Here is a 10,197-nt window from a genome sequence, read left to right on the forward strand (position 1 = left end):
CCTGAGTACGCCGATACCCCATATGTGGGGAAAATACACTGTTTGGGTTTATGGCAGGGTTCAAAAGGGAAGGAGCACAGTGTGACGTTTTGAACGCAAAATTGGCTGGAATCGAGAGCGGACGCCATGTTGCATTTGGAGAGCCCCTGACGCGCCTAAACAGTGGAAACCCCCCAGATGTGACTCCATTTTGGAAACTAGACCCCTCAAGGATTTTATCAAGGTTTATAGTGAACATATTGCTTGACACAGAATTTGATAACATTAGGTCATCATATTTGAATAAGTTGTCATTAGTCTGGAGCACAAGTGCTCGCTACTTGAGTTTGCATCGGGTGCTCGGATATGCACCGTGTATCTCGGGTGCTCAAGTGACATGCTCGAGTCCCTGCCCAGCATGATTCACGGTTATTAGACACCCAAAAAAAACATGCGAAGATCGCTCGTGCATGGCAGGCAATCCCCGCAGGGTTTTTTGGCTGTATAACAGCTGCAAAACATATGGGGCGGAGAATCAAGCACCCCCGATACTTGGTGCTTACCCGAGCACCTGATGCAAACTCAAGCAGCGAGCACTTTTTGTAAAAATCCCAACCCCAACACAACCCTAACCCCAATCCTAATACAACCCCAACCCTAGCACAACTGCAACCCTAACCCTAGCCCAACCCTAAACGTAGCCCAACCCCAACCCTAGCCCAACCATAACCCTAGCCCAACCATAACCCTAGCCTAACCCTAGCCCAACCCTCACCCTAGCTCTAACCCTAACCCTAGCCCAACCCTAACCCTATCCCAACCCTAACCCTAGGACAACCCTAGCCCTAAATTTACGTCTTTCCTCGTGCGGTATAAGTGATTAGACGACTTTATTCTTCGGTTCGGTGCTATTACAGCGATGCCAGATTCATATTGGTTTTTTATGATTGACAGCTGTCACACACTAAAAGACGCTTTTTTTGCAAAGACTAGTTTTTGTATCACCATATTTTAAAGCTATAATTTTTCTAGATTTTAGCCGACAGAGTCATGTGATGGCTTGTTTGTTGCGGGACAAGTTGATGTTTTTATTGGTACCATTTTTGGCCGCGTGACATTTTTTGATCGCTTCTATTCCGATTTTTGGGAGGCAGAATAAACAAAAACCAACAATTCCAGAATTGTTTTTTATTTTTAATGCTGTTCCACGTGTGGTAAAATTGATAAGGCAGCTTTATTCTTCATGTCAGTACGTTTACAGCGGTACCACATTTATATCTTTTTTTATGTTTTGGCGCTTTTACACAATAAAAACTATTTTATAGAAAAAAATAATTGTTTTTGCATTGCTTTATTCTGAGAGCTATAACCTTTTTATTTTTCGGCCTTTAGAGCTGTATGGCAGCTTGTTTTTTGCGGGACAAGATGTCGTGTTCAGTGGTACCATTTTTATTTGCATTTGTCTTTTTGATCGCGTTTTATTCCATTTTTTGTTTGGCAGTATGATGATAAAGCATCGTTTTTTGCTTCGCATTTTATTTTATTTTTTTACCGTGTTCACTAAAGGGGTTAACTAGTGGGACAGTTTTATAGGTCAGGTCGTTCCAGATGCGGCAATATGTGTACTTTTATTGTTTTATTTTTTTTTTTCTTCATAATAAATAAATATTATGGGTACAATATATTTTTATTTTTGTGGATTATTTTTTCTTTTTTTATATATATATTTTTACAATTTTTTTTTATTATTTTTTTTTTTCTCTTTCTGGCACTTTTTTTTACTTTTACACTTTGTCCCACTATGGGACTTTCACTTTTTGCAGCCTGATTGGCTGTATAGCACAGGAATGCAGCACCATCCCTGTGCTATGCAGCCTGTCAGCACTGCACAAGGAGAAGTTACTTTGGTCGTGCACTGCGCATGACCAAAGTAACTTCCTGCTGTCTGGTGAACCGGATGTTGTCATGACAACATCGGGTCGTCATGACAACATCCGGAAGCCGCCGCAGACACCGGCAGGAGAGGTGAGTATAGCGATCACCTCCCCTTGCCCCCGCAATGATGCGATTGACTTTGATCGCAGCATTGCGGGGGTTAATGTGCCAGCAGCGGTGCTTGCCTGCTCCTGGCACATAGCACCCGGTGTCAGCTGTGACAATTAGCTGACACCCGGCGGTGATCGCCCCGCACCGCTTGTGTGCGGGCGCGATCACAGCGCGCATAATAGTACGTAGCTGGCCCTATAGGCCCAGGGCACAGCTACGTACTATTACTGACAAGGTCGTTCAGGGGTTAAAATGGATGGTCCTACTCTACTTATTATAACTTATATCCTCGCACCCTTTCATTTTTTCCATTTTATTAAATATTTTTCCTCCAAAACAGAAAGAATACAAAAAACTCATCTTAAAGTTGAAAGAAGAAAGGAAAAAGATGGGACTTTACCTCAACATCAAAAAAAACAAATGAATGAAGTCCACATAAAGTTCAACAATGAGGAAATATACGTGTCCAACAGCTTAGTTTTTCTTGGATCTTTCATTAAACAGTGGTGGTTTGACAGCAGAGATCAAGGGTCAATTAATACTGTGGCATGCAGCCATGATGAGCATGGACCAAATATTGAAGTACAAGGACGTCTCTGTCACTGTGAAAGACTGATCACTGCAATTGTGTTCCCAATTGCAATTTATGGCTGTGAGACGTGGACCCTCACAAAAGCTAATAGAAGAATCTTGAGTTGTGGTGCTAGAGAAGACTTCTACAAATCCTATGTAAAGTTAAGATTGCCAACAAAGATGTTCTTGATTATATAAATCCAGAGATATCCCCTGGATGGCAAGATCACCAGACAGAAACTGACCTATTTCAGGTGTGTGATGAGGGCAAAGTCACTAGAAAGGTAGATGCTATTCAGAATGGTCAGTAATACAAGGAAAGGGGAGACTGAAGGCCCATTGAGTGATCACCATCAAGAATGACACAGAAATGAACATCAAGCAATTGAAAGAAGCCGTGCAAAATAGGTAGTTACCTTAGAATAAACATTTTGTTAAACAGTTAATCCCATAATAGTAAGTTCCCCAGTCCATAAGATAGGGACTGCCAGCGCCCCTTAAAATGAGAGCCCTGGAACTCAGGAACCAAACACTGAAGAACCTATTTTGAATGGAGTATATATGCACATGCTCGATCTTTGCTCTATTCATTGTCTATGAAATAGCCTGAGAAAGCCGAGTACAGCACTTGGCTATTTCTAGCACTCCTATTGACAATGAATGGAGTAGCGGTCGAGCATGTGTGCCTACGCTCTGTTCAAGACAGGTTCTGCTTAGCCTGGTTCCCAGGTATTTGAGCCTTATTCTCATAATCGCTGGTTGTCCCAACAGTTGACCTCCAGCAATGAGTAAGTTATCACCTGTCTTGCGGATAAAGTATAGCTTACTATTTTAGGAATAACCCTTTAAACAAGAAACGGATTCCTGCAATTACTATCCTGACTCCATAACTAGGCTGGGAGTGTAGGGCGCTTGAGACTCTGCTTCTATCAATATCTCTGTTAGAACCCTCCTGTTTGTTTTTCCATCTTGTGTTTTGCGGTCGCGTAACCACCTGCCTTTATATTCCAGCTCCGCCCTCCTGGCTGTGCTGGACTTCAGTGTTTGACTGTTTCTCTAGCCAGGTGCTTCTGTGCCTTTCTCTGTCAGTTCGTTTGGTCCTTCTGGGACCTCTAGTACCTTTTTGTCAGTTTGTCTTTTTGTGTTCTGCAACAACTTCTCTGTTTAGGAGGTGTCCATTTTTGTCCTTAGTTCATTTAGGGACCCCTCCCCTTAAGCTATAGGTCTTCGTTCAGACCAGCCGAGGACTAAGGCGGGTCTGTTCGCTAGGAACAGGCAGCCCGCTACATCGTAGGGATTCAGCTTAGTCTTACTGTAGGGACAGCTTTCCCCTATCTTTCCTTAGTACTTGTTGCAGATCATAACAGTCTCTATGTACCAGTACTCACACAAAGAGATATCATCAGATAGCTTGACTCGACTGCAGAGGCACGTATGAAGATTCCAGAAGAAGGTTTATTTTCAAGCTGAATTCTTATAGTTATGCCTAATTACAGTAGCTATAGCAGTAGCTGCAGTAGGTAAACAAGATTATTTTGAACCAGAGCTGCAAGACATGAGCTTCCTAAGATGGCTACCATACTCACAAAGAGGAAAGAGAAGGGAGTGTTTACTGGCATCAGAGCTAGGGAGACAAACAGGAAGAGAGGGAGGACAAACTTCTAAAAGGCATATCTTATTGAATAGCAACACAACACAACACTACAATACAATACAATACTGTATGATTCCCAAGTTACAGGACATGACAATTATGATTACTCTTTATTCCTCTATTATTAATGCTTAAACATCTATTTAGCACTGCTGTGATGCCATTTTTCTTTTAATCTGAAACTCAATAAAAAGAGTTTTCAAAACGAAGAAAAGGTGCTAGTCACAAAGGTTTCCTGGTACTTTTCCTAAGCGCTCCTTCAGACGTCCGATGTTCTTCTACGAATGATTTTCACGGATAGCACTTGTATCTGTGACAGTCTATGGTTCTATTCACATGTCTGTGATTTTTCACTAACTGAGCTGTCCATGGAAAATCGCAGCGACATCTCCGATTTTGACCCAAGGGTCGGATTAAAATCAGCAATGCAAGTCTATGAGTCTGTGAAAAAATCGGATGCCACTCGAATAACATCTGAGTGCTATCCGCTTTTCATGGACTGTCATATCGGAGAAGATGGCAAAACTTTATTTTTCTCTATATTCGAGAAAAACTGATGAAGCTCGGATCACACTCTTATCCCACTCTGATCAAACTCTTGATCTAAATAATCGGCCCATTTTTCTCGTACGTGAGAAAAAAAGATGTCTGAATGAGGCCCTCAAGGGATCAAATTAGTGTTTGTGTTAGGAAAAGGGTGATGCCTTTTCAATTACACTTCTGAAAAGTTCTTGACTGCTTTTAATCTTCTTTTGTCAATTACAGAAAAGTATACGGTATTACACAGAAAAATCAGCAAAAAAGGGGAAACTAAAGCATAACTTTTACTATATCATTAAAAATAGAACAATGCTGACAAAAAGGCACGCAAAACCCATTAACACAAACAAGGTTAAAAACAGTAAGCCAAGGTATTGAAACCACATAATACACTTGACTCGCCCCCTGGGCCGTGGGGCACCGGGAACCTTGCTTCAGTGCAATGATGGGGGTAGTAGTGGCAACCCGATCCCGTGGCTCAGGGTGGTCAGACCAAATGCTGTGGCAGTCTATTTGTAGGGTTATGAATGTCCGACTACGCCACCCATGGATTGCGGTCAGGGATGAAAGCCGCTGCAAGGCAGACCGCTGAGGCTGATGTTGGGGTGTAGCACAGGGATATGATAACTCCCCACGGGAAGAGGGCAGCCTCAGGGCAGCGTATGTGAATGCTGGGGGTGATAGTGCAGGCCGCAATAATCAGAGTTCAGAGACCGCTTCAAACAGTCCAGGGTCTTTATTGCAGGTATTTCTAATGACCCAACAGGAGTACTGGGTAGGAACGGGCCTGGGTGTCTGAGAACATTCGGGAGAGCCCCACTGGTCATCAAGAGAATGCCAGGAGTGTGCAAAGCAGTCATCAAAGCAAAAGGTGGCTACTTTGAAGAACCTAGAATATGACATATTTTCAGTTGTTTCACACTTTTTTGTTAAGTATATAATTCCACATGTGTTAATTCATAGTTTTGATGCCTTCAGTGTGAATGTACAATTTTCATAGTCATGAAAATACAGAAAAATCTTTAAATGAGGTGTGTCCAAACTTTTGGTCTGTACTGTATATCTCTGATTTAAGGGCATAAGAATTAGAAATTTGAAAATTCCAAAATTTTCAAAATTTTCGCCAAATTTCAGTTTTTTTTCACAAATAAACACAAGTCATATCGAAGAAATTATACCACTATCATGAAGTACAATATGTTACAAAAAAAACTGTCTCAGAATCAGGGGGATCTGTTGAAGTAATTACCTCATAAAGTGACACTGGTCAGAATTCTAAAATTTGGCCTGGTCATTAAGGACATAATTGACTCCATCCTTAAGGGGTTAAACAGCCTGTAACAGTGACTACTGTATGTGGTGAAGAAAGATGCAAGTTTCAAGAGAATGGGAGGTGAACAACGAAAGGAAAGTTAGAAGTATAATGTTATGGAAAATTGAAAATATAATGCTTAAACAATTACAAACAAATGAGAACATGAGGAAAGCAACTGGAAGAGTATCATGCAACATGGTAATCTAATCTTTAAAACAAGTCTATTGCTAAAGTGGTTGTCTGGCCTTGGTGTACAAGTCTACAGTTACTCTGTGGGACTGCAGGTTTGTGAATCAGTGCGCACAGTGCGTGATGTCAGGATTCTCTGGTAATGGTGCTGGGAGAAACAGGCAAGTGACCGCAAGTATTGCATATATACAGTCACATTCTGACCAGACATGTCTGCCCTCGCTCAATTCACTTGTATTGAATGAAGCTGGACACATCTAGTCAGAATGTGGCCAGGAGTATGCAAATCGCATACTTGTGATCACCTAACCACCTGCTCATGGCGCCAGCAACGGAGAACTCTCACAGCACGCACTGTGTGCGCTGTGACAGGTCTTCAGTCACCCAAGGCTGCTGTTTTTTGGCACAAGGTTAGAAGAGGCTGTGTTTTTATAAAGCTGGGAAATATGAATCACGTGGCCTTTCCTAATGATGATAGTGAACTTAAAGGGGTGGTCCAAAGGCAAAGTCATTTTCATTCTAAATTCTTATCTATTTAGTGTCATAATCTAAACTATTTTCAATTATACATGTATTAAAAATTCCCTATCCTTTCTTAACTACACTAACTTATTTTCTTTCTTTTTTTATACTTCCTTTTTGATGATGCTTTGTTTGAGAATCCCAGTGCATGATGGGATACTCAAATGATACGTTACTGCCACAGCCTCTGCCCCCTCCCTGAAATGAAGTGTCATAAGTGACACTCATTTCAGGGGCTCAGCTAATCCCTACTCGCTGTACACAGTGCAATGTGCACAATGACAGCGCATGTTCTGTTGCTGATTCAAATCTGTAGTAACGAGTTGGCAACAGAGCAGTGTCAAAATGTCCAGTGTGCAGAGACCAGTGATGTCACTTGCGTAGGCAGTTCTAGTCTCTGCAAGCTGGGTATTCTGACACCGCTCTGTTGCCAGCTAATTACCACTGATCTGATCCAGCAACAGAGGAGCGCTGTCATTGTGCACATTGCACAGTTCACAGTGAGCAGGGACTAGCCAAGCCCATGAAATGAATGCCACTGATGACACTTCATTTCAGGGAAGGGGAGAGGCTTCAGCAGTGACTGCAGCCTTTGCCATCTGATGATGCTTTGTTTAAGTATCCCAGCATGAACCTGGATTCTCAAACAAAGCATCATCAAAAAGGAAGTATAAAAAAAGAAAGAAAAGAAGTTAGATAGTGTAGTTAAGGAAGGATAGGGAATTTTTCATACAAGTATAATTGAAAATAGTTTAGATTATGGCACTAAATAGATAAGGATTTAGAATGAAAATAACTTTGCCTTTGGAGCACCCCTTTAAGTTAGTCTTTAAATGTTTAATAGTGCTTCGGCCTGCAACTAATCAGTACTGTGGTTCCTGTATGGTCCATAGTTTGATGATAGTTGGTAACAACAACAACTCCAATCATCTCCTGCCATTGTTAAGGACATACTGGGAGTTTCAGTTTCATGTAATACAAATGTAAAACTTGGAGGCTAACTTGACATTGTAAGTGATCGCTGTACTAATCTTGGTGATGTATTCATGTATTGACAGTGGTTCTTGTGCTATATTTCTATACTGATGATTATTCTGGTGATGTAGTCATGTACTGACTGTGGTTCTGGTGACATATTCATGTACTGATGATGGCTTTTGTGATGTAATGACAGTGGTTCTGGTGATGTATTTATGTGCTGATAATGGTTATGGTAATGTAGTTGTGTACTCATAGTAGTTATAGTGAATTATCAATGTAGGTGTTGTAATCTTTAATTTATTAGACATGATACATAATCATTATAGGATCAGTGTGCAGGTCTGATAATACAGTCATCTGAATTAGACGGTACTTGTCAGCTGAACAAGTGTTTAACTAATGCCCCATACATTATAGACAGATGTCTGAATATTCTGTCGGCAGCTATCTTGCCCAAACTCTCTCATATATAAGAGTGCTCACATTTAGAGAACATAAGGATCTTCAGCCCTAAATCAGACATGTTGGATCCTTGTCTCCACGGACATCATCAGTCAGGAGCACCCATACACATTAGACAGTCAGCAGAACATGTTGATATTGGTGGATTCGGACAATTTAAGTCTGTGTATGGGAGGGCTTAACTACTATCTAAAGGGTATGGGCGCACAATGTGTAATGCACACGCCCGGACTGACTGGCGTGTGCATGTATATGTAGTGATTCCACTGGACCGTACCGGAGAGTGAATTCCTGGAGGGGCGTAACTAAGTATCCACCCAATCCGACCAAGGTCGCACGACGGCATACGACACCAGTGCACCAAGGAGGAACCGAGCAGAGGGACCAGGTGCTACTCCAGGTCAGACCCCGGACACGGCTGTTGACCCACACCGGGGAATACAGGAACAGGAAGGTTAGGCTGGCACACAGACTGGTGGGTACAGGCAGACACGACTGGTATGCAGACAGGGAGGTACTGGCAGGTACGGCCGGTATGCAGGCAGGTGGATGTTGGTAAGCATGACTGGTATGCAGGCAGGGAGGTACTGGCAGGTATGACAGGTTGGAGCACAGAGTGGATAGGACCCAGAACAGACTGGGACTCAGGAACCAAACCGTAGATGCGGTGGACAAACACAGCAGAGTGAGGCCGCCCGGAGCGGCGAGCAAGAGAAGAGCAGGACGAGGCCGCCTGGAGCGGTGATCGAGAGTGGAGCAGGACAAGACTGCCGGAGCAGCGAGCAAAGGGTCAGAGCAGAGCGAGACTGCCGGAGCAGCGAGCAAAGGGTCAGAGCAGAGCGAGACTGCCGGAGCAGCGAGCAAAGGGTCAGAGCAGAGCGAGACTGCCGGAGCAGCGAGCAAAGGGTCAGAGCAGAGCGAGATTGCCGGAGCAGCGAGCAAAGGGTCAGAGCAGAGCGAGACTGCCGGAGCAGCGAGCAAAGGGTCAGAGCAGAGCGAGACTGCCAAAGCAGTGAGCAAAGGGTCAGAGCAGGCAAGAACCGCCGGAGTGGTGAACAAGGCAGAGCAGGCAGAAACCGCCGGAGCGGCGAGCAAGGCAGGGCAGAGGGGACAGGGCTCTGTTCACACGGAACAGACAGGAAGGGAAAGGCAGAACCAGATACCCACAGGGTACTTGCAGTGAAGTAGCAAGTGGACCACAAACTCACAAACGGAAGTACAGTGACAACGAGCAGGAGTTAGGTACGAGTTCAGACTCTGCAGAAAAAGGGAAGATATGGGCGTAGAGAGAAACGGGAAACAGGCTGGAAGATGGATAGGGCAGGAACAGACACTGGGAAAAGACACAGACAACAGATCTAGGTATATGGCCCCTAGAGGGCAGAAGGAACAGGCTAAGAGCGTGTTCACATGGGCCTGGAAATACAGCCTCCAGGAAAGGCAGCTGGCTAGAGTACACAGACAGGACTAGGTTCAGACACGGGAACTGATACCGCAAGGCAGGAAACATAGACAGGACCTGGCACATCAGTGACTAGAAGCCAACTGACAGAACAAGATGCTCAGGCAAGGATTCCAGGGAGGAGCTGGGTTAAATACCAGGTGACAGACAGCAATAGGCTGAGGACGCATTAAGGGTGTGTCTGCAGCAGCTACAAGAAACAGGAAGTTCAGCGGGCGTTGCCCTAAGCAGACAGAGGAGAGCAAAGCAGACCATATGGAAAGAAGCCAAAGTGATAGTCTGGACTGGAAATCAAGTGCGCGCTCTTGCACAGTGGGAGATGGACCACTATGCAAGGATGCCACCAGGTAAGTTACAGTACCCCCCCCTTACGCCCCCTCTTCTTCAGGCCTGCCAGAATCTTCCCCAGGGAATTTGAGGGCCAATCCTTCTCTTCAACGAGATTACTTCTACTGTCCATAGGAAGAGACAAAA

The sequence above is a fragment of the Phyllobates terribilis genome, unplaced genomic scaffold (genome assembly GCF_046119375.1).
Source record: "Phyllobates terribilis strain yellow unplaced genomic scaffold, ASM4611937v1 Scaffold_4__5_contigs__length_816908805, whole genome shotgun sequence".
Classification (NCBI taxonomy): Eukaryota; Metazoa; Chordata; class Amphibia; order Anura; family Dendrobatidae; genus Phyllobates; species Phyllobates terribilis.